Raw genomic sequence first — 26,873 nt, forward strand, 5'->3', positions numbered from 1 at the left:
AAAAAAACCTTGGTGTATCGATTATTACAAGATGTTTTTGATTGAAACCACCTGTAACACTTATTTCAAGTGCGTTTTAAAATATCTACGAAATCTACGGACCGCCACCGAGGATATTAATTACGATTATGAATTAAATATTATTTCCATTTCGTTGGTTTGAGTACTAAAATTTTCTTTTCGTGATCAAAACTTTAGAACAACAATTATGCTTGTAAGGTCGTGGGAAGATTTTCAGATACTCGTGTTCATTTGTTGATTAGTTTCCCTTATAACTGGAACAGAACGTGTTTCGAAGTAGAAATAATTGCTCCAATTGTATGTTCAGATTGTCTATTCCTGTGTTGCAAGCAATTGCGATATATAGGTTTAAATGTAATTTGAAACAATTCTCAATGTATATTTAATTAAACTCATATACTACTGTGAATCGTCATCGTCATCTCGGCACAGTGGAGCCACACGAATGGAAAGGATAATGATACTGATAACGACAACCTTTTTTTTGCTACCAAGCGTCGACGCGTTCTGTTTGGGGATTATGAACGAAGCACACCACCCACTCTTTGTCAATATTTGAGCAGCAGAAGCAGTGGCAACAAATTGCGGAGAAAAATGTTTACATTCTGCTTCAAAGTATATCACTCTCATGCATATTAAAGGATGGGGCCTCGGCGCTCGCTCATATTAACGACAACATCATTACATCATGAAGTGGATCTTTTCCCATTTCCGATATTCCAACGGGTATTTGAGTAAGCAATTGATTTGACATCGTTACTAATGGAGCAGACAGCACATATGTTGTTTCGGATATTTCGGATGATCTGGTAACAGAGACAGTGGCGCCACTGTTCAGAGCAACTTTTCTTAGCCATAAAACAACGAAAAAAAAAAATCAACCGGTTGAACTAAACATTCTGAAAACATCTGGATCCGACATAACTTTCCCTGTGACCAGCAATTTTCCAATTTTTCATCTACGTTTCAGGAACGGGGCGGTCATTTACATTCCAGAGCAGCCACTACAGGAGGCGAATTTCAAAGTGCAGGACGAAAAAAAAAAGTTCTTCGCTTAAAATTTCCTGTTACATGTGGGATGGGAATTCGGCTCCGACGAGAGTTCTCAAAACATACACCCACACCTATCGATTTTTGTTTGCTTTTTCCTTCACTTGTTTATTGATTCGGTTGCTGCTAGTTGGGCTCCACCCGAGGAGCCATAGTGGAGGGCAAATTTATGTAACACAGTCCATGATAGCCCTCTTTTCGACTTTAGTGCCGAAGGAAAGTTACGTTACTCGGTTGTTGAGAATTGACGTGGTACAAATTCAATTTGCATCCTAAATCTGATGTAGTTAAGCGGCAATCTTACGACCTATTTGCTCTGCAGAGTCTGTCTGTAAACGTACAGATTCACTCCGTTCTAAACTTTCTAGAGTTTTAGCACATTCTGTATTGTGTGCGTTAATATTATCTTTATTGCAATCTCAACAATTTCCTAATGAACACATTGTACGTCTGAGGCCGGATGAGCGAGAGGATGTGGTGTTTACTTTGCGTCTGAGGATTACATCCATAAATTCCACAAACGGCAACCAGGAGCCAAATAAGCCTTTGGAATCGTTCATTTTATTCATGATCAAATGCTAAGTGCCCGGACATAAATCTCCGTCTTCTCGAACTCATTTCGGAATTCTATCGTGCGAATTTGGAATTCCTTCACCCCGTCGCAAGCGAATGCAGCTCTTAGCGAAAAAGGACAATCCTTTCTCCCCTCTGTCCTTGTGTGACAACGGAGTTTGTCATTTCCTGTCCAGGCGATATTCGCTTTTCATATTCCTCTTGCCGCTGTCGCACCGTCTCACCCCATCTGCCGGCGAACACGACCATCACTGGTGCTAGTTAGAGTGGGAGTCCCATCGAATGGGTATGGCATAATAGGTGGAATGTATAAGAAATCAAGGACTCGTTGTTCATCGCACGACATCCGAACCCCCCAACGGTCGGCGGTCCCTTTCATCCACAGGGACGAAAGCTTGGGCACTCGTCTGAACAAGCGTGTTTTCCAGCTCCCTCTGCCCGGGACTTAGCTGGTCAACTCGAGTGAAAGCCACATACAGGATTGGCAGGATTCTCTCGCCTCTGGTGCCAACGATGGTCGATGTGTTGGTCTTGTTGTTTTGCTATCGGTCCCGGGTTCCAATAATTGGCCTTTTATTGCGAATGATATCTGCCGGCTGCCATTTGGATGACTATTTATGAGTTTTCGACTGATGCGGCGACATCACATTCCGTTCGATTTCTGGTTTTATTCTGGGATTGAATTGTTTGGTTTTGGATTTTTTTCCCTCTTATGTTCCCCTCTTATGATAATCTGTTTACCACCCCCCCCCCCCGGGCGGAAGCAGAAACTAAGCACGTGGAAAGTGACAAGGCTATGGAATGTTGCTGCGAACAATTTCGCCTTGATGAACTCATTCCGTGGCAAATTGGGTTATTTGCTGATCGCTCAAGTTTGAAGGTAATCTCCGGTCCCATCCAATTAGTCGTGATTAGCTGCTAATTGGGCAGCTCCAGGGATGATAAAAATTTACCTTTCTCGCTCTACCTTTCTCAATCTTTAGTATAAAGGGTGTGTCACATCAAATTGCATCACGGAAAAAACGCTGTAGAAATGTTGAGACAGTAAAATAAAAAGTATTAAACAACTTTTGGCATTTTCTTTTTATTCATACTTCGAGCCCAAGCCCGTATGCTCGCACCTTCCTCTTTACCCCGTCCATAAGGTTCTGTACAACGTCAGGTTGTAGTTTTTTTTGAACAGAAATCCATTTTCTCTTGAAGTCCGCCTCCGATTTGACAACTTTTGGGTTCTTCCGGAGGGCCTGCTTCATAATCGCCCAATATTTCTCTATTGGGCGAAGCTCCGGCGCGTTGGGCGGGTTCATTTCCTTTGGCACGAAGTGACCCCGTTGGCTTCGTACCACTCGAACACGTTCTTTGAATAGTGGCACGAAGCGATTTCCGGCCAGAAGATGGTCGGGCCCGTGCTGCTTCAATAGTGGTAGTAAGCGCTTCTGTAGGCACTCCTTAAGGTAAACCTGCCCGTTTACCGTGCCGGTCATCACGAAGGGGGCGCTCCGCTTTCCGCAAGAGCAGATCGCTTGCCACACCATGTACTTTTAGGCAAACTTGGATAGTTTCTGCTTGCGAATCTCCTCCGGAACGCTGAATTTGTCCTCTGCGGAGAAGAACAACAGACCCGGCAGCTGACGAAAGTCCGCTTTGACGTAGGTTTCGTCGTCCATTACCAGACAATGCGGCTTCGTCAGCTTCAGCTTATTGGCGACATCCCGGACCGAACTTCTCGGATCACGTCTAAACTGCTTAACTACGCGCTTGTGATCTTTTTCACTGACGGAGCATCCATTTTTGCCGTTCTTCACCTTCCGGTCGATGGTTAGGTTCTCGAAGTATCGTTTTAGTACTCTGCTGACCGTGGATTGGACGATTCCCAGCATCTTATCGATGTCCCGATGTGACAACTCCGGATTCTCGAAATGAGTGCACAGGATTAATTCACGACGCTCTTTTTCGTTCGACGACATTTTTCCAAATTTACGAAAAATTGACAGTGAAGCATGGCCAACGTGATCTATACACTCTTATCTGATTATAAGTGAAAGCTGATGATATAATTCCTAAAAATTAAATTTCTACAGCGTTTTTTCCGTGATGCAATTTGATGTGACACACCCTTTATGTTCGAAGTTTTCAACCGACTTTAGAGTGAATAATTGTTTCTGTTTCCTCGTTTTCTCCTCATTTTAAAGAGCGTACTCGAAAAAATGCAACAGACAAAAATGATCTCCAAAAATTCATTTTAAATCGGATATTTTTGAAACTCTAAGGGAATACACACATATTAACTATGTTCTTGCAAAGTTGGTTTATTCATATTACTCTCCTAGGCTAAATGCCCGCACCTTAGACTTATCGCTACCCATCAAATCCTGTGCAACACTTGCACTTTATTTCTTACATACTTTTATCCACATTTTCTTTAAGTCTTGGTCGTTTTTAAAGACCGGAGCTTGCGCTTCATAATCGCTTCATTATCCGGCGAAGCTCTAGCGAGCTAGACAGATTCGCCATCTTCGGCACAAAAACAACATTGTTGGCTTCGTACCACTCCATCACCGGTGTTGCGTTCTGAGCCGATGCCAGATTCGGCCAAAACAGAGTGTCTCCCTCGTGGGACCGTATGTATTTGGCCATTAATGGCGCCGATCCTTATGCGCGGCTTGCTGAATTTGTCGCACTCGCAGAACGCCTGCCACACCAAGTACTGCTTGACAAATGTGTCGACTTTCTTCATCCGGAATTTCTCCAAAACATCCAGGCGAGACTTGCCGACGACAAACTCCAGGCCGGGGATTTGCTCGGCGTCCGCCTCAATGTACGTCTCGTTGTCCATTACGATGCGTTTCAGTTGCACCCACCACACGCGGCACAGATTCCTGGCGTGGAGTTGGGCCATCGTACTTAGTTTATCGGTTTGGCAAGGGATTTTCCTTACATTCAAGATATGAAGTCCGGCCTGCTTCATTGTCTGCAGGAAGAATCAAAAGGGAGAATGGATCTTCCTGGCCACGTCCCGCATCGAAAGGTTCGGATTGCGCTTGAAGTAATCCATCGCCTTCCCTGTCTTTACGGGCTCCATTATTTTCGTTTTTATTTCGCTGCCAGCGTGCCGCTAGGTTGGCTGGGTCTACTTGAATGATTTTACCACACGGGACAAGGTCGAATAACATATTGTCAGAATAGCGTGTTGCTAACTTGAAGCTCTGTACCTCTATAAATAATTCTACAAAAAACTCTATTAGTTCGTCATTTGTCACCAGCATATTTTTTGAAATCAGGATCGGGATCGCTTATATATTTCCTTCATAAGAAAAAACCCTTTTCGAGAATAAATATATTCTATTAGGTGTATCGGTAAGTTTCTTCGGTTTTACAACAGATGGCGTGACTTGATTATTATTCTAGTGAATCAAATTTCCAGACATTCGTTAGAAAGCTACTGTCATTGCGCGTCTTTTTCAGTGTATGTCAAAAAGTTGGAGCGTAAACAACATAGTTTTTTGTCACTTTGAATATGTCGAATTTCGTACTAACGAGAGTATTTTTGCGGGGAGTGTTACATTGCCTCAATATGAAGAAAAAATGAGTGGGTTATATCTATGATATAACCGCAAGGTTGACGTGGGACTACCTTAGCTTAGCAATTATTTGTTTCTCGATTGAATGCAACAATTTTCGAATTCAATCGAATTCAATATATTTGTTTCGTGAGTAAAGAGATTGAACAAATGCCAGGTCAATTCATGCATTGTGATAGATTATGCTCTTCGTTACAAGTGAATTTAATGACAGTCCTTTTACATTTGGTATGATGCCTAGGACAAAATATGTGAACGGAAGAATTATCAAACGATTATTTTATTTTACATTTCCCTCTGGAGTTTGCATCTCTCAAGTGTACGTACTTCTCAAAACGCCAATTTGCTTGAAACTTGAGAGTTCATTCGCCTGTAGCATGTGTGCATGATTTTCCCAGGTTCCTAAGTTTAGAAGACCGTGTTAGGAAAACATATTCTAGTCTGGACAAAGGCAAGCGAGTACTAAGTACTCGCAGTTTCTATTTATTTGCAAAGCCGATTTCCTCAGACACCTTGGTTTTGAAGTTTCCCCACGCTCCATGGATTAGAAGTCTGTGTTGGGGAAATATTTGTGTCACCCGTGGCCGAGTGGTTAGCGTCTCACATTATCATGCCGGGTGTTCGGGTTCGATTCCCGTTCTGGTCGGAAGGATTTTTCGTCAAAGAAATTTCCTTCGACCTGCACTGTGGTCACGCGTATTCTAGAGCTTGCCCCTCGGAATACATTCAAGGCGTGTTATTTGGCTGAAGAAATCTCAACTTAGTATTACTAAACGACGCTATTTAATGCATACGTTGAGACGGCAAAAGTTACACAGGAACGTGAACGCCATTCAAGAAGCAGAAGAAGGGAAACATTTTCAGTCGGAACAAAAATACCCCCGACTTGCATGAATTTGCAATGCCGATTTCCTTCAGGCACCATGGTTTTGAAATCTCTGTTAGGGAACACATTTCGGTGGGATGAAAAGCTCCCCATACTTTCACGTTTTGAAAAGCCGACTTCTCCAACGCTGCTTGGGTTTGAAGTCTGTGTTAGGGAACACATTTCGGTTAGAACAAAAGTCCCCATACTTTCATGTTTTTACAATGTTGATTTACTCGAGGCTGCTTGGTTTTGATGGCTGTGTTTGGGAAGCTGTAAATCGGGCCAATCAAAACGAGGCAGTTAGGGCGTTTAGATAACGCTCAACATTTTACAGTTATTTTAGTGTTTATCTAATGAATAATAACATTTTATTAATTGCGATAGATGCGTAGAAATATTCGCTATCAATTGATGCAAACATCTTTCCGATCTAGTAAGAAATGTTCGAGTTGTAAGCATTCGAAATCTTTCATTTTTTCCTGCATGTTCTGTGTTTAGGGTTTCATTTTACCCCCCATATATTCCGGTTAGACGTAGACCCACGTCAAAAAGCTACGGAAACTCATCGCATTTTGGTGGAAGTTTATAGTGACCATGCTCCAACTGAGCGAACGTGTCAGACGTGGTTTGCTCGGTTTAAAAGAGGTTGTTTTGACTTGGAAGACGAAGAACGTTCCGGACCGCCAAAAAAGTTTGAAGATGAAGAATTGGAGGCTTTACTCGATCAAGATCCGTCACAAACGCAACAAAAACTTGCAGATACACTTGGAGAAGCTCAGCAAACCATATCCGATCGTTTAAAAGCAATGGGAATGATCCGAAAGATAGGACATTGGGTGCCGTATGAGCTGAAGTCACGAGACATCGAACGCCGTTTTTTCACGTGCGAACAACTGCTCCAACGGCATAAAAGAAAGGGTTTTTTTTGCATCGTTACTGGCGATGAATAGTTGGTCCATTACGACAATCCCAAATGTCGGGCAACGTATAGATACTCTAGCTATGTATCAACATCGACGGCCGCGCGGAATATTCACGGCCAGAAGGTTATGCTGTCTATTTGGTGGGACCAGCTGGGTGTGGTGTGCTATGAGCTGCTGGAATGAAACCATTACCGGGGACCTCTACCGATGACAATTGATGCGTTTGAGCCGTGCACTGGAGGAAAAACGGCCACAATACGAGCAAAGACACGATAAAGTTATTTTGCAGCACGACGATGCTCGGCCGCATGTCGCGAAACCGGTCAAAACATACTTGGGAACGATGAAATGGGAGGTTCTATCCCACCCGCCGTATTCTACAGACATTGCTCCGTCCGATTGCTACCTTTTTCGATCGATGCAACATGGCCTGGTTGACCAGCACTTCTCCAATTTTGATGAAGTCAAAAATTGGATCGATTCGTGAATTGCCAGAAAGATGGATAACAGTTGTGACTAGCGATGGGTAATACTTTGAATGCTAAATTTGTAACCACTTTTGCAGAATATAGCATTTATTTTTGAAAAAAAACGAAGAAACTTCCCGGTACTCCTATTATATTATATTTGAAAAGGTGCTTACATGTTCTTTGTGGACCAAAATATCGGGAAGAAATAAAAAATCGATTTCAAAGATTGTGTGGACTAACACAATTTAACACAATTTAATAGGAAATCCAATCAACCTTATAAACCAGCTTTCATTTGGTTTTCATATAATGTTCATGTAGGTCCTTTCGATACAAAAATATTTTTTGTTTGAAAAATTTGAAAAATTGAAAAATTACTCTTTCGTCCTTCGTATTGAAAGATCCTATACGAACGTTATAGGGATTAAAAGAAAGCTGGTTGAGAAGGTTAAATGGATTTGCTATTGACTTAGTTGTCAGAAAAATGAGTTCACAATTTGAAAAAAAAAACCCGATATTTTTTGTCCTCTACATCTACAACCACTAAGTTAAAAATGTATTCGTAAAATATTCGAAAAGCATAAATTATCAATCAGCTTAAATCTTAAATCATCAGCTTTGAAAAGATGTATATATAATTATTTAAAAGTAATATTTCGAAAGCTTGTTCTCGACTTTCAAAAGTAGTGAAAAAAGATCTGCATGGTGGTGTACGAATTCGAGTTGGAGTCATCGGGCCTGATTCTCGAATACACTTCGAATACACTTCACGATGGAAACGGAATGAAACGTATCCGCGATGACAACGGTACGGTGTCGACATCTGGATACGAGATTAGTTTCCCACTAAACTCATCATTATAATATCAAATTATCTTCAGATGAAATTTTTGTATGAGATTATTATATCACATGAAGAAAACAAAGTTTACCAATCACATTCAATACCAGTTTGATACGGAGAAGTTAATTTTCATTAATGATTTTTATTTGAAAAGTGTTCATTCTGCCTGAAAACTCATTATTATCTTCGACACTTCACTAACTCGTAAAACGTAGTTCAATGGTGTGCCGTTTATTTTGTTTTCACCTTGAAGTGTATTCGAGAATCAGGCCCATTGTATATTGTTTGTTCTTCTCCATCGGTGTTTTACGTGGATCTCATGTAAATGATATTTTGCGCAACTGTGAACTATATTTCATGAGTTTAGAAATGATAAACTGTTGATTGAGTGACTATAGCCCCAGTTTTTTCACAAAAACGGGACTGTGATAACTCAATTTGTTTATTTCAGCTTTGAAGTTTTTGTTGTACCTCAAACCATATCTGTTCGCGAGCAACCGACCTGGGTTTTCGGATACATTACAGAAAAACAGAAATTTGAATTTAAACACAATCACAATATACAAGCACAGGGATCCGATTTTGCCAACAGTATGATTCTGTTCTATGTCTAATCGCTTCTCTATTCTTTTTGCCTCTACAATCAGCTGTTCTCTCACATAATAATAGATCGACCAAAGCAATATGAATATCTGAGACAAAAGATCCACTTCTTTTGTAGCATACTAATTAACTAATTACAATTAATTGAAATGTCTTCACATGCTTCATAATACCTTCAAAATGTATCCATAAAATGAAATGTCTTCACAGTAAGTCAAATGTCTTTAAAATGAAGACATGTCTTCAAACCTGGCATGTGCACTAAACCTTCCTCAACAGTTTGGAGACTTTGTGGTGAGTGATGATTGTATTGTATGTAGAGAGTCGTTTTGATATGGGTTTGTATCTTACGCTCTCATATTCGTGTAGATACGGCTCCCTTCTCTTCCTCCTTCAAAACTAGGTAGTGTATTCCCGATTGTGAAAAAGTAATTTGTGTGTAGAGATGAGACATGTCATTGTAATGTATCCCGAAGTTCATCAGTTTGTAATGTAACTTTTTAATTATTTTATTCTTTAATTCGATTATTTTATTACTTCAACCTTTTATTGTTCTATTCATTCATTCTTTCATTCATTTATTCTTAATTTTTTTTATCCCCTTCCATTATCGCGATTGGAATGGTATAAGGAGTACGCTTGGTGTTTAACGGAATATATCGTCAGTCCGACACTTACCTCAGTGAATCCTGATTTTTACCTCTCCCCACTAACAACAATCCTTTCCCTGATAATCGCAAGAGAACCACGCTATAGACGCGATACTTCTAGCCGTGAATATCATACTAACATTCCTTCCCTTCCCCTAGTGACTGTAAGGACGTGGCCGGCGTCGTTATTGACTATTTAACACCTTCGTCGCCCAGAGCGGTTCGTTCGAGTTTCTTGCGGGGCCCAAATTCAACTGTCGGTGCGCTAGAGAAATGAGCGGGCAACGATAATAATGAATTCGGGACTTCGATTCAGGACTACTTTTCTGTTGAATCCGAATGAAATCAACCGACTGCTAATCAGAAAACTTATAAAATAAGTTTTCTGTCAATTATACAGTGTTGGAAATGATAATAAAAATGAAATTCAACCGAACGTACTTGCTTTATATATGGTGATGGTTAACAATTTTATCGGATAATATGAAATATTCTGTTCAATCGATTGCGAAGATTCTGTGAATATATCATACTGAGAACATATGTCACATTTGTGGGAAAATAATCGTCATAAGCTATATCACATTTGGCAACTCCGATTTTTCACGTAATTCGTTTTCATTGTTCTTTGCGCTTGGTAGTTAAAAAGCTAAAAGAAGAAGCAAGTTGCAAGTTTTTCTTTCTAAAAATGAGAATAATAATTGGGCAACGCGGAGAAGCCCTTGTTTATTCCAAAAAACAATATGTTTATTATGTAGGTATATTTTTTTAGACACAATGTTCACCGAACGGTGAGATAGTAAAGCTGAAAGCGAGGAAAGTAGTAAAGACGAAATACAGAATACGACCTCCCATTTCATCGTTTCCAAGTATGTTTTGACCGGTTTCGCGACATGCGGCCAAGAATTGTCGTGCTGCAAAATAACTTTATCGTGTCTTTGCTCGTATTGTGGCCGTTTTTCCTTCAGTGCACGGCTCAAACGCATCAATTGTCGTCGGTAGAGGCCCCCGTAATGGTTTCATTTGGTTTTAGCAGCTCTTAGTACACCACACCCAGCTGGTCCCACCAAATAAACAGCATAACCTTCTGGCCGTGAATATTCCGCGCGGCTGTCGATGTTGATGCATAGCCGGGGTCGATACGTTGCTCGACGTTTAGGATTGTTGTAATGGACCCACTTTTCATCGCCAGTAACGATTCAATGCAAAAATCCTTTCTCTCGTGCCGTTGGAGCAATTGTTCGCACGTGAAAAAACGGCGTCCGATGTCTCGTGGCTTCAATTCATTCGGCACCCAATATCCTATCTTTCGGATAATTCCCATTGCTTTTAAACGATTGGATATGGTTTGCTGAGCTACTCCAAATGTATCTGCAAGTTCTTGTTGCGTTTGTGACGGATCATGTTCAAGTAAAGCCTCCAATTCTTCATCTCCAATTATTTAAACCGTGCAAAACCATGTCTGACATGATTTGCACCTCGTTTGCATCTCGTTGAGGTAACCACTAAAAACCGGAATGGTCAACCATTTCTGGCTTCTCAGCGTGGAATAGCTTTTTGATTTTATTGCAATATTTTTGCATTATTGCAACAATTAATTTTCTAAATTCACCAAACATAAATGTATTTCCAACATTGACAAAAAAGAATTTATTTTCAACTTGTTGGATGTCGGTCCCCGGCAGAAATTAATACATCCGGGAATAGAATTCCACTCCACTACCGTCGAAAATCATCGTCCCGAATCAGTGTGCCTTGTCAAGAACTTCGACCGGGGGGCCAAATCGAAAAATAATCAATCACACAAACTGAAACTCATTTGCCGGAAAGGCAAACGCAGCGCAGCGTGACAAAACCGCTGAATTCCGGAAGGACCGGGGTGCTATCGAATATCGATTTATCAATCAGCGGCATGCGGTGGTCATGTCGTGGTCTTGTGCCCGAATTGATGTTTTCCCACGTTCCAGGGCGTCCTGGCGCGCAATCACCGCCATCACCGACCGTCACCGACTGATTTGGTCATTCGCTTGATTACTTCGGTGGTACAGATTATTTTATTTATTTATTTACATTTAGTCGGCCGCCAGCACTTCGAGGGCTATATGGGCCGTCAGTTACATTATTACTTCTAACTATATACAATATTATTCCTAACTGTATACAATGCTAATAGTCTACAATATTAATATTGAAAGTATTAAAATAACGGGTGTTTCGCAAATTATAATATCGAGAAAATAATATGAAATAAGTTCTAACATCCATAGTTAATTACAATAACATTATTTTTTCTGATTTAAATAAAATCATACAAATCAATTTCTTTTATAAATGTAATCACATTTTTGAGACAGTCCAAGTCATCCTTGAGAGTATCAACATCCAGAATAGATAATTTACTTCTTATTGCGGTATATTTGGTACAGTAATTGAATATATGTTTCACAGATATAATTTGTCCACATGAATCACAGGTTGGAGGGTTAGCTTTAGACATCAAATGAGAGTGCGTATAATGAGTATGACCTAATCGTAACCTTGTCAGAACTACTGCATCTCTTCGTCCAAGAAAACTTATACAAGGCCAATGGGATGTTGAATGACGAATTTGTCGATATATGTTGTCAGTACTGTTAGTCCATTTATCTTCCCATAATTTAGACATATTTACCTTTACAAGGTTCTTAAAATCTCTCGACAATAATTCACCTTGTGGAGTTAATTGAAGTAATGCTTCTTTTGCCGCTTTATCTGCAATTTCATTGCCACGGATACCAATATGACTTGGTACGAAATAAAATTGAACAATCTTAAGCTTCTCTTTGCATATGAATATATTGTCAAAAATCATTCGTATTATGGGGTGGGTTGAAAAACTGTCTGAGAGTGCTGATAGAGCACTCAATGAATCAGTTATTAAAATATATTTGTCAAATATACTAGATGTAATGTGTTCTGTAGCGTGAAAAATTGCCGTAAGTTCTGCATTATAGACTGAAGAGTTGTCAGGAAGCCTGAATTTGTATATTTTATTTTCATATTCATCATAAATGGCACAAGAGGTGACAGAGTTAGACTTGGAGCCGTCGGTAAAGATTAATCGATAACCACAGTTTTCATGGAGCATTCGATTGAATAAAGATTTATACACAGCAGAATTAGTAGAGTTTTTCGGAAAAGCACTTTGTTCGATATTTATCTCAAGTTTGGGAACCAACCACGGTGGTAGTTTGGTGTAGGGTTCTATTTTTATTTTTGGTAATTCTAGGTTTAGATTGTTCAGGATTCGAGTACACTTCGATGGAAAAGTTTGACTTCTGATAGTGTCATTTAGTGGCAGTTGCTGAATTGATTTTAACATAGGATGGGTTTCGTTTCTAAGAATTCTGCACATTTGGAACATAGTGTGCTGATCTCTTCTGGCACTCAAAGGTTGAAAGTCCGTGTCAACTAATATACTGATAACTGGAGAGGACCGAAAAGCGCCACTAGCTAAACGTAAACCTTGATGGTGAACAGGTTCAAGTGTTTTTAAAAGATTTAATGATGCAGACGAGTACACACAGTCCCCGTACTCCATGCGTGATAGGACAAGAGAATTGTGTAATTTTATTAATGTTTTCCGATCAGAGCCCCATTTGATATTCGATAATGTTTTGATGATGTTCATTGCTTTTTGAGATCGTCTTTTTGTGTATTCTATATGAGAACGCCATGACAATCTTTTATCAAAAATCATACCTAGGAACCTGGCTTCATTGACTTTTTGAATATTTTCATCGTTGACGCGAAATGTCAAATTTTTTGTGTGTTTCCTCCTTCTACAAAAATGGATACAAGAAGTTTTTTCGACTGATATTCTAAATCCATGGTTGGATAACCATTTCTGTATTTGGTCAATTGATATTTGCATTCGTTTCTGTATTGAGTTCAGAAGGTTTGAAGACATATACAACACTATGTCATCGGCATAAAGAAGAATTGTGCACTTAGGGTCAATTTGTTTACTGATATCATCAATTGCCAGTAGGAATAGGGTGACGCTTAAAACAGCACCTTGAGGAATTCCATTTTCCTGCTCGTATGACGATGATAATGTGTTTCCTTGTAATACACGAAATTTGCGACTTGTAAGAAAATTATTTATAAAACTAAGCATGTTTCCATCTATTCCTATGGATTTTAATTTGGTTAAAATTTGTCGACGCCAAGTTAGATCGTACGCCTTCTCCAGGTCAAAAAAAATTGCGTAAGTATGTTGTTTTCTGAGGAAAGCCGCCTGAATGTCAGACTCTAGGATAGTTAAACTATCAATCGTAGATCGACCACGGCGGAAGCCGAATTGGTAGTTGGATAGAACTTTGTTAGTTTCAAAGTACCAGGTTAGTCTTTTATTCACAATCCTTTCAAGTAGTTTACACAGACAACTCGTTAGGGATATAGGGCGATAGCTGGATGTTTTAGAAGGATCTTTGCTATGTTTTATAATTGGAATCAATAGAGAAAGGCGCCATTCATTAGGAAACACTTTTTGGGACCATATGCGATTGTAAAATCTCAGTAGATATGAGCTAGCAGATTGAGGTAAATGCTTCAACATTTCATAATGAATCATGTCAATTCCTGGAGAGGATCCTTTACACAAGTTTAAAGCAGATCTAAATTCAAGCGAGGTAAATGATTTGTTGTAAGATTCATTGTTATCTGTCACTGTTAACTGTGATTTTTCAGTTTTTGATTTGTGTCTTTGAAAAGATAGTGAGTAATTTTCAGATGAAGATACTCGTGAAAAGTGTTTTCCTAAAAGTTCAACAATGTCAGCAGAGTTTGATACAATAGAATTATTGTGTTTCAAGGATGCAATACGACTGGATTGATGTTTTCCACTAATACTTCTTATTTGTTTCCAAACATGAGATTGTGGAACATTTGAGTTGATTGAATTGACCATTTTTCTCCAAGATTGTTTGCTATGATATCGTATAAGAGCTCTTGTTTTTGATTTAGCTATTTTATACTGCTGTTCATTTTCGGACGTTGGGTGTTTTTTGAAGAAGTTCAACTTGTGTTTTCGATCTTTGATTGATTGTGCTATTGTATCATTCCACCAAGGTACGGATCTACGTCCGACTTTGGATGAAGACTTTCGAATAGATTTATTTGCAGCATTTAAAATAGAGTCAACAATATGTGAATTTTGATCATCAATAGATTTGTTGAAAAACACTTCGTCGAATTCTACAAGATGTGAAAACTTTTCCCAATCAGCAGTCTTCAAAATCCAATGAGGCCGCTTTTCATCTACTACACGAGTATGGAGTGGTGATATGAAAATTGGGTAGTGGTCACTGTTACAAGTATCATCATGGACACTCCAAGTGAAAAAGGTGCTTAAAGAAGCTGAACAAATCGCTAGATCGATACATGTTTCGTTGCCATTAGTTGGATTTAATCGTGTTCCTCTTCCATCATTGAAAATATTTAGATCGAATTGAGTTATAAGTTTGGCGATCATTTTACCACGGGGGGACGAAAATTTTGATCCCCAAACCATATTATGAGCATTAAAATCACCGAGGACAACGAATGGCTTCGGTAATTGTTCAATCAGCTTAACAAGATCATCATATAGGATGTGTTCATTTGGAGGAAGATAAATGTTACATAATGTGAATTTGAATGGATATAGTATTTCGACAACGACCGCTTGTAATTGAGTGTCTATATTCACACTTTGCGAGACAAAATTAGATCTAACTAATGTCAATACTCCACCACGTGCTCTATCGTTATCAGATGCAAAGTCACATCTGTGAAGATCGAAATTTCTAAAAGATGCTATATTGCTGTGTTTTAGATGGGATTCTTGTAGACAAATTATCATCGGACGATATTGAGCATCCAAGAGTTTGATTTCCTGCAAGCTATTAAAAAAACCATTGCAGTTCCACTGCAAAATTGAATTTTTACAATCCATCACTAGAGAGAGAGCAATTATGATCGGATGTTCTACTACAACTACTCAAGGATGACTGAGTACCTCTCATTTTTTTTGTGTTTATCTCATATTCGTTTCGTTCATTCGAAGATTGAGAGAGAGGACGAGAATTTTTTTCAACTTGATATTCCATACGATTTCTTATATTCTTATCATCGGGTACTAAATCAGTGCACATAGTGCTAGTTGATGCGCGTTGAGAATATTCATGAGATTTTAGTTGTTGTTGTGGTGGAATGGTGTTCTCAGACGTAACTTTCAATTCGTTCTCTGGGCATTTAGTGTTCTCTATCTTCTTAGTTTTCACAACATCACTGTATTTAGTGATGTTGTTGGGAAATCTTATCTTATATAATTTACGAGCCTCCCTAATACTAATATTTTCGGTAACCTTGATTCGCATTATTTCTTGTTCTGTCTCAAATACCTGACATTTGTTAGACCACGATGCGTGCTCTGTAGAACCACAGTTTCTACAGAGAGTTTTTCCCGAACATTGCTCAGATTTGTGACCTGCCTGACAACAGTTGCTACATACCTCTTTCTCCATACAGAACTTGGATGAGTGACCGAATAATTGACATTGGTAGCACCTCATCGGTCTGGGTATGAACAGACGTACACGTAGAACATGGTATCCAACTTTAACAGTCTCCGGGATTCCAGTGGATTTGAACGTAAGAATGAAACTGTTGGTAGGATTCAAGTTACCGTCCCTCTTGCTCATCATGACTTCAATTTTACAAACTCCTTGTTTCTCCAGATCTTCCTCTATTTCCTCTTCAGTAGCGTATCTAAGATCAGCGCATGTAACAATCCCCTTAGATTGATTTAGCTTTGCGTTTTCTTCCACCGCAATTTCCATGTCAAACATTTTTTTGCAGCGGAGAAGCTGATTGGCCTGGTTGATACTAGTAGTTTTTACTAGTAGCGTTCCATCCCTCAGCTTGACGACGTTCAAAGGTTCCCCGCAGATGCTTTTTATACCTTTATGGATGAAAACTGGGCTAACCTTTTCGAAAGACCCATTATTGCGTTTAATGACGACGAATTTCGGACCCTCACGATGGCCTTCGAGCTTAGGAGTCAGTTCGTTTGGTTTTTTCTTCTTTCCTCCTCCTTTTGGAGGGGCCATTGTGCTGAAGAAGTCCCTCTTTGATACGGCTGATGTATCACCGGCTTTCACAGAAACAATAGAAAGTCACTGAACAATGCGTGATATTTATATAATATGAAAAGACTCGTATGACAATTGTATATTCTGAGGAGCGCACTAGAAAAACGTCTTACTCGAACGAGAGTTGAACTGAATATGCGGTGGTACAGATGACGACGGTGGTGATGATGGGACTGATAAATGGGAAAAATTTAATCAATCTCGCCGATTTTTATGGATTTGTGGTGCGGGATTCCCTTCTTTTACGACGGCTGTCATTTGGGCTGAGTTTTGTGGTTATTGGCCGCCGATAAATGATAACCGTGTTGTTTGTCTGCAAAATGCAGCGCTGACACACGCGATCCGGAAAGAGGGAGGCGCCATCGTGGGGAGGAGCCCCGCTCGACTGGACCACTTTTAATTAAATCATTAGTTGCTTTCGCAGAATTTAATCTACCCCGGGGAGTAATGAATTAGTGTCTCATTCAAATTGTTACTTAGGTTTCCATAAGTGTTGCGGCGCTTCGCCGTATTCCCGTTCCTCCCGGCACTCTCAAGTGCCACAAGTACTTGGTTTCCTTTTTCCAAGAAGACGACGAAGCAGCTCTTCAATTATCCGCATTGCGTTCGTTTCCATTACGATGCTAATTAAAATCCTCTTCATTGGGTGATTTAATTTCCTTTTTGTGCTCGCTCTCGGGGTTTTCGGTGGCTCATCCTGTTGGGGGAAAGACTTATTCCCTCGAACAGATGGTACACACGGAAGCTGTTGCAGTGCAGTGGACCAGTTTCTCGAGTAGTCATGGCTCATTTGCGGCGATTATAACTCTACATGTAATTAGTGTTTGTCCGAAAAATCTTTTGTGTGCATCCATGACGATAAGACATTGGATTTGATAGGCGCGGTGTTTTGACATATTAATCCTGTCTACGAGCGTATTCCGTGGTGATGTCTAATCAATTTAGAACATAATTTGTCATTCATGCTCCGCGCCAAGAGCCGTGCCTGGAAGAAATCAATTTGCAGCAGAAAATTTACACTTGTGCATTATCTCGATAGCATGCGGAAATGTCATGTAAACTCCCTCATATTAATCATAACACTCGCAGAGAAGCGCGCTGGCATGGAAGGCATCCAACGGCCACTCCGAGCGGCATCAGACCTCAGCCTGCCTGGAGGAAGAATGTGTGGCTCCGAATGCACATAAGCACAGGCTAAAGCTGCTTCCTCCCACTTTCACTATCACAAGTCAGCAGTAATTCTGCGTCTGGTGCTGCCTTGTCGTTGTTATAATGATTATCATACATGTATGGCGCCCATCGTCTCCATATGCGAGGCACACCGTTCGGGTGTGACATTTTCCCGCGAGGCATCGTCATCATGGCAGCCACAGCAACCAACACCGGAAATGCTCCATTCTGGCCCGAGACCAAGCCACTCCCCGCCCTTGCTTCATATTAATTAAACGAGCAGCGTAATAACCTAACAGCATATGATAATTTACATATCATGAGTGCCATTGTCTTGGTTTTGCTTCGGTCCTCATTCGCCACGTTGGCGATCTCGAAAGGATTCCGCGAGTCTTGCGTATAGAAAAAAAGACGGGTGGGTAATGTCGGGGACATAACCGGAGTGACGTAGGACTATACAAAGGGGACAGCTTTTGTTAAATATATATTTTAAATATATTGTTTTATTTTCTTCACCTACGTGAATACCTACCTATCTACCTGAAAAATGGATTAGTTTACTGTTTACTCTTTATGAATATGTTGATGGTTCTGAAAAGAACCTTTGGTGTTGTGTTTTTGTTATCACTCGATATTCCCATCTTGTTCGGCTAAACCTTCCTGTTTAGCGATTTGTTGTCACTCGCCACAGCTTTCACAGTTGGAAAATTTCTTCCCATCCAGCTTGTGACATATTTTACAGTAAATTACATTCAATGGCACGTCGCATTACCACCACTCAGTGCCGGATTGGAGGTAATTTTAACCTGTAATTGAACATTTGCGATGACAGTGGTACAGTGTCGACTTTCAATGTGGGGCCATAATTTGGATCTCTATGTTTACAAAAATGTCCAACTAAATAAGTCTCATTACATGTCCGTCCAATTAGCTAAATGTCGAACTAATTGTAGATTACTGTACTTTAAATCTGGAAACAATTTAAGAATTGGTGAAAATTGAATAATCAGGAAAGTCCCCAACTATCAATAAGCTCAGAACAACTGCCAAATTCACATACTCATCAAATCCTGGCAAACAAATTATGAAAACATCAATTTGTGTTTTATTATTATTTTGGATAATGTTTTAGAAAGCATTGAACTTTATTTCCTAAACTCTTTTTTGGAAGGTTTAATGGCCCTGAAAAGCGCCTTGTTTTATGGAATGGTTCCAATTTAGAAAACTTAGTACTCGTGGTTTTGAAAAAAACCATTTCGAACGCCCTCGATGCCGCCTTGTTCTGGATTTGCCGCCAAAGCAGTTTGTATAAAGAACAAACCTTTTTCTTCTGCTACCTGATGCCGTTTTGCGATTGCGTTTGCCACTCGCCACTCGCTGCAACTGCCTGTTGTCTTGATGTCCGCCGAACCGAATGTGTTCTGTTCCGAATGCAGGTTTTCTTATCGTCGCGAGCAGCTTTGCCAGCTAACTCGATCACTTCGGCGGCCGAAGCTATATAACGCCGGCTAGGTGGACTGGTACACTGGTACTAACGCGCTCGGCCTAGCTACCCTTGCGGGGAACTCCAGATCAACACGAGCGGGAACTCCAGATCAAGGTTCGAGCGGGATTTTGCCTTTCCCTTCACTTTTCCTCCTTTGCCAACCATGGCTGCTTGTGTTGGTTTGTTGATGTGAGGTGATGCGAAACGATGTGGTGTACGGTTCGGATGAGAATGATCGTTACGGCAGCGAAGCGGGGATTTTTAAGCTGACTGGCTGGCTCGAGAATTACGCATGTGTGAGACTGCGACCGATGTTTCGTTCATTTTTTTTCTTTTTCCTTCCCAATCGTGCTTCATTGTATTTCGCTGCTGCTCTGGTTGCCCGTTTTGGTCGGTACGATTTGAGGAGCACGAAATGGACCAATCAAAAATGGGCACATAGTGTATTTGGACAATGCTTGATATTTCACAATTATTCAGTTGTTTATCTCAAGAAAAATGAAATGTTATTCGTTATGGTAGATGCGTAGATATATTTCCTATCAATTGATGCAAAAACCTTTGCGATCTATTGAGAAATGCTCGAGTTATAAGCGTTCCAAATCTTGCATTTTTTCCTACTTGTTCAGTGCCTAGATTTCCATTTCACCCCCTATATCTGCCGGTTAGACGTAGTCCTACGTCAAAAAACATCGGAACATTTTTTTAATAACTCGTTCATTTTTACAGACTCAGTTACATAAGTTTTAAGGAGTCGCATTCCTATAAATATTTTTATTACTGTATATAAACTTTTATATTCTATAGTAAGGTAGAAAGCCGATTATTCGCGGTCGACTCTAGTTTTGAAGGGTGATATATTTTCTTCCGGAAAAGGAGGGGATAGAAGGATACTGTAACACTGTTGATGATGACTATTCTAAATTGTTAAATCTGCACCCAAAATTGATTGTTAGCACATGTTTTGGCATTCCAATTTATTACAATAAATGAGCCTAAAAATAACAGAAAAGTGCTACTCCCTCATGCTGGTATATCATTTGTATAACATGTATGCTATAGCAATATGAGCAAGCGGAACAAGAGAAACTTTGCAAATTAGCACGCATTAAAGTTTCTCGCATAGTTTGTCACATGCACAATCCCAAGCCGACGTTCAATCTGAGAGGAGGAGATGTCTGCTCTCATATTTACAAACATTTTAAAGCTTTAGAGGAAGGTGCTTTTATTTGTTCATTTCACCCTTCAGCATACGAAAAATCATTTTGACGTAGAACTACGTCTTTCATTAAGGGTGCCAAATCAGAAAACAGAAAACAGAATCAGAAACGTTTTATGAAATAAAGTTAACGTGGATAACTATTTTTGCCGCAAACGGTTTTTGGCGATTTACATACCAAACGAATCGGAAATTCCCTAAGATTTGTTTGATATGCTATACATTACAATCCCATTGTCTGTTTATGGTTTAAATTGTTGAAAATTGGAAGCATTCCCATTTCCTCATACATGTGTTTTGTCCATTTGTGTGCTTTCCCGAACAGAGCTGTCTATAACGAGCAACTTATCGACGAGCAACGAAGGGGACATCGTAAGATATAAAGTCTCCGTGAACAAAGGAAAAGAAGAAGAACGAAGGGGAATATTTGCCTGAAGTATAAACAGTGGATCTCGCTGAGGCAAACTTTCATCGAACATTCAGAGTTTCTCTAGGTAGTGTTGAGTCAGAAATCTGTCTCATCACTGCAGGTGTTCCTCAAGGTTTCGTTTTGGAGCCAATTATATATAATAATAGCTGAACCGGCAAACTTAGTCCCGCCCAAAACTTGTTTTTTGTTATCAATACCTTCAAACATTCAAATTTTCTTACTAAGCGAAACTCATCATTATAATATCAGATTATTTTCAGACACAATTCTCGTTCAAGATTTTTCAACCACTTGCAAATAACATGTTTCTTCGTTACTTGGAATAAATGTTTGAAACAAAAAATATGATAGAATAAAGACAGACCCCTCTCCTCTTCTCCCTTTTAGAGAGGATTCACCTTTTATGGAGGGTTCACCATAGAAACGCTTCGTGCCCCCTAAAATCTTTACTTGCCAAATTTGGCTCCATTTGCTCGATTATTTTTCGAGTTATGCAGAAATTTCTGTTTCATTTGTATGGCAGCCCTCCTTTAGAGAGGGGGTGGAGTGTCTAACCACCATAGAAACATTTATTGCATCCTAAAAACTCCAGATGCCTAATTTGGTTGCATTTGTTTGATTAATTCTCGATTAATGCAGAAATTTGAGTTTCATTTGCATAATCCTCGAGTAATGCAGAAATTTGTGTTTCATTTGAATGCAGACCATCAGAGAGCCATGAATATCGCTTGTTCTTCCTTGTTTTGTGTCCTCACATGTCTTCGTTTCGGATGGAGCTGTGGACGCGACCAAATTACTCACTCGCTGATGTCTCTAGCATTGCAGCATTGGAATCATCAAACTAGACTATCGTCAGCTCATCAAGAAAATAAATGTTCTGGAATTTTGTCAGTGATCTGGTTTCGCATGGCGGTAGGAACAGTCTCTCCACAAAGGATGATAACAAAGCTAATCTAGACTGGCAATATTAACAGAAGGAACTTCTGTTGAGAAGAGCGCAAAACGGAGATAATGGTGTGTTTGTTTAGTTGCTTCAACCCATCGATATATGGATATTTGTGTGCGTACGTGCGTGCTTCATAACCTGACGTATAAATAGTGCATTTTCGCTACGCTGAAACCCCATTTGTATCTGTTCCCGTGTGCATTGGCCCTGTAACGATACAACAATCGATGCATTTTTTTGTGCTATGATTGGCGATTGTTTGGTGTTGCAAATTATGCAGTCGTAATGACAAATATAAACAAGGCGAGGAGATAGCGGGAGGGACATATTTACGCTAGGGTATTAGTAATGAATCTTTGCTGAGGCAAATATTCAGCCTTTTTCCTAGCAGTTAACATGGTTTCTATTCTGTCATCAATGCATTGAACCGAAGTGAAGCAGGTGTTAATGTTGTGCACAAAAATACCAAGTTAGTCAATAAGTTATATTAAGTTATTAATTTATTTGGGCTCGCGTACCAGTCTCAAAACTGTTTTCAACTAGGATTATATTTGCGCTAATCTTGATCATAATGAAGCAGTGCAAACAACTCGAGAACTAATCAAACAAATGGAATCAAACTTAGCAAATAGAGGTTTTAGGGATCGACAAACGTTTCTATGGTAGTTCGACACTCCTCCCCCTCTCTAGTGGGGGGGGCTCCCACACATATAAATTTAGTGCGGGTCAGCTAGTTTTATATCAATATTTTTTTTTTAATTTTCTGAGTGTAACTTATACAACTAAATGGGCACATGAGTGTAGATGATCTGGAAACGTGTTGGGAGTTCGGCACAGTTTAGTATGCGTATCGGATACCACCACACTCTATCGTCGGTGAACGGCAACTTTCACTGGTGTTTAGTCGCGGATGGGGATTTACAATGGCATCTGTAATGGCAATGACTATGCGAAAATCCAGCCGCTTTTTCAGCCTTTGGAGTGTTACCCTTTTTCTTCTGCTGATTGCAAACATTTTGCACAATGGAGCCGCCACGCGTAAAATTCAACAAAACGGAATAAAGCTAAGCAGCTAACGGTACCCGGAAACAATATAATAACGGATACACACACCGATTGTGTTCGGCTACTCGAGGCTTGTGCAGAAGAAATCCACTTTTGACGTAGGACTACGTCTTACATTAAGGGGGCCAAATCAGAAAACAGGTCACGTTTTTATGAAATAAAGTTAACGTTAATAACTATTTTTGCCGCGAACCGATTTTAACGATTTGCATACCAATCGAATTGGATTTTTTCTAAGATTTGTTTGATATGCTATACATTACATTCCCATAGTCTTTATATGGTTTAAATTGATGAAAATTGGAAGCACTCCCATTTTCCCATACATTTGTTCCGTCCATTTGTGTGCTTTCCCGAACAGAGCTGTCAATAACGGGCAACTTATGCAGCCGCTAGAATATAAACAACGAAGGGGGATAGCGAAAAAAGAATATTTGTGAAGTAAACTCCACCCTTGCACAGTAAGTAAGCTATCGCTAGCGTATAAGTATTGCATCTCCTCTAAGGAAAATTATCAGAATCTTTGCGTGCCCAGAGACGAATGAACTCTCAGAGTTTAAAGTCTCTCTAATTCAATACCTTCCTTCCTTCTTTGTGTGCCCGAAACAACAAAGGTCGCCTATTCTGCTCGTTTTGTATTTCATGTTTCCTCTCGAGCTATGAACGCCAGCGAATATGCATCTGGCATCACAATTAACACAAACAAAAAAACAGAAAAGTGCAAATGATTATAGGTTGCTTCTAGCCATCAGTGTTTGGCCTTGTGTGTGTTACATGTTTTCGTTGCGCGAAACTTAGAACTTGTGAATTTTCTGTACATGTAAAAAGCGCATCTTCGATACTTTTAGTTGTCATTTGTATTTGCTCTCGTGCGCATCAAGCTCCTAGCTTTGTTGACGGGTTTGACCGAGAGTCGAAAAACGATTTTTCATAAATGGTCATTCCCGCGATGTTTCATTCTTATCGCTGCAACTGTGTGCATCTGTTAGACACGTGTTTGATACTTGTTGAATAGCGATGCACGGAAGATGCCTTTCGTTAAATACTCAGTGCAATGTGTGCGAAGGCAAGAAAGAATCGTTGCTTCTCGAAATGATTCTACGCAAGCCATTAAGCCTTTCCCGGAACATTTTACTAAAGAGTTGTTTATAAATTTCGACGTATTCGCAAATAATATCCGAAATGATAAACCTATATATTTAAAAAAAAAAAAAAAGATTGCGTAGTCCTAGGTCTTAAGCGGTCGTGTCTCGGATACAACCCCTCGAATTTTTATTATTGATAACTATATTCAGTTCCGTTTCTACACTGATCATAACTCCATACTCTTCAGCATTTTTTGTCGAAAAAAATGTAAAAATTTGTGCCTAGTACCCGACCGCATTTTCTACGTAGGACTACGAAAGTATATTGTTTATTATCTTCGTAGATTATTTTGGAATGCATCGAAATTAAAATCACTATTCAGGAGAATAGATGATGTGGCAAGGTTCTTAGTTTTGTAGAATCAGAAGACGATGCTTGAGCCATTATTTTCCTCGCGAGAACAATTCGAGAATGATGAGCAAGCATCGCAAGCGTTTTGTATGTTTAGTGTTATAGCTATAACAGTTATCGTGGTGATCTTTTTCCAGTTGACGTATACACGCCCACAGGCGAATCTATTTTTGCTCCAGGATCACCATTCGCATCGGTGATATTGAGCTTTGTTTTCCGGATTGAGAAGCGACAACTACAATAATGGATTTTTAGGTAAAATGAACACACTTATAAAATAAAAATTTAGACTGAAAATAAAATTTCCGAAACGAATATGTATTCTATGCAAAAGAGTACAATGTTTATTGAACTCTGCAGCCAATTTGCACTAGTATTCCTCCTTCCGCTCCAGGTATCGCCATTAAACTAAAAACTCTTTTGTTCCTATATACTGCTTGATATGGAAATGAATCGCAGCACATGCCACTGTAAGGTTTTTATTTTATATAAATCGTTTATTTTCACAGGCTCAGTTACATTAGTTTAAAGGAGCCGAATTCTTATATATATGTTTTAAAACTATACATAAATAATTTTCCTAACACTATGGTTAGTAAGGTGGAAAACCGATTACTCGCAGTTTACTCGAGTTTAGAGGGTGACATCTTTCAGGAAAGGGATGGGATATAAGGGAATTCTTACAATGTTGATGATCATACTCGATTCTTAAATCTATTCGTATATCTATTGTATATTTACATTTCAATTTATTTTACTGTTTATACCAAGGGGGCCAATTGCTCGCAATGGATGAAAAGGAGGGTATAAGGACATAGGTACAATCACACACGAAGATCGATAGCTTTAAGGAAAACATATATTTGGGTCATGTAATCAAGGTCTAACCGAGCCAACACATCTCTCACCGGCACATTGGGCTGTCTTCCTCGGGCCCGAAGGGAGTTTTCTAAATTCGATCTGGCGACAAGATACACCTCGCACGACCAAACAACATGCTCGATGTCGTGATAACCTTGACCACAGACGCAGAGATTGTTGCTGGCAAGATTGAAACGAAAGAGAAGCGCATCTAACGAACAGTGATTGGACATGAGTCGGGAGAAGGTGCGAATAAAGTCCCGACTCAAGTCCAGACTTTTGAACCACGGTTTGAGGCTAACCTTAGGGATAATCGAGTGAAACCAGCGGCCCAATTCATCTTCGTTCCATTTGCGTTGCCAGTTAGCGATGGTATTTTTACGGACTAAAGAAAAAAAATCATTGAAGGCGATTTGACGCTGGTAAATGTCGCCTTCAATCGCACCTACCTTTGCTAATGAGTCAGCCCTCTCATTACCCGGAATTGAGCAATGTGAAGGGACCCAGACAAAGGTAATGACATAACAGCGTCTGGATAAAGCACTCAAAATTTCTCGTATTCTCTCAAGGAAGTACGGCGAGTGCTTTTCCGGCCTCACTGAACGGATAGCTTCGACAGAGCTAAGACTATCCGTTACAATGTAATAGTGTTCAACAGGTCGTGAGGCGACGCTGTCCAGCGCACAGTATATCGCTGCCAATTCAGCAATATACACTGAGCAAGGATTCTGAAGACTGTGGGAGGTGCTAAAAATTTCGTTGAACACTCCAAATCCTGTGGACTCATTCATAGAGGACCCATCAGTAAAGTACATATTTTCACAATTGATACCCCCATACTTTGAATCGAAGATCGTTGGAGCGATCCTCGATCGTTGGTAATCTGAATATCCATGGATATCTTGCTTCATGGACAGATCAAAATGCACAGAGGAATTGATGTAGTCAGGAAAACAAACACGGTTGGGAATATACGAAGAAGGATCAACCTGCATGGAGACGAATTCATGATATGAGCTCATGAATCCAGAATGAAAATTTAGCTCGATCAGCTGCTCAAAATTTCCGATCACCAATGGGTTCATAACCTTACACCGGATGAGGAACCGAAGAGATAATAAATTGAAGCGATCTTTTAGTGGGAGTACGCCTGCCAAAACCTCGAGGCTCATGGTATGCGTTGAGGGCATACATCCCAACGCAATACGGAGACAAAGATACTGAATTCGCTCGAGTTTAATTAAGTGTGTTTTGGCAGCTGATTGAAAACAGAAACTGCAATACTCCATCACTGAGAGAATAGTTGTTCGATACAACATTATAAGATCTTCGGGATGGGCTCCCCACCAGGTGCCGGTAATTGTACGGAGAAAGTTTATTCTTTGTTGACATTTTTTACTCAGATACCTAATATGGGCCCCCAAGTACATTTGGAGTCGAA

Source organism: Toxorhynchites rutilus, chromosome 1 (assembly GCF_029784135.1).
Source record: "Toxorhynchites rutilus septentrionalis strain SRP chromosome 1, ASM2978413v1, whole genome shotgun sequence".
Lineage (NCBI taxonomy): Eukaryota > Metazoa > Arthropoda > Insecta > Diptera > Culicidae > Toxorhynchites > Toxorhynchites rutilus.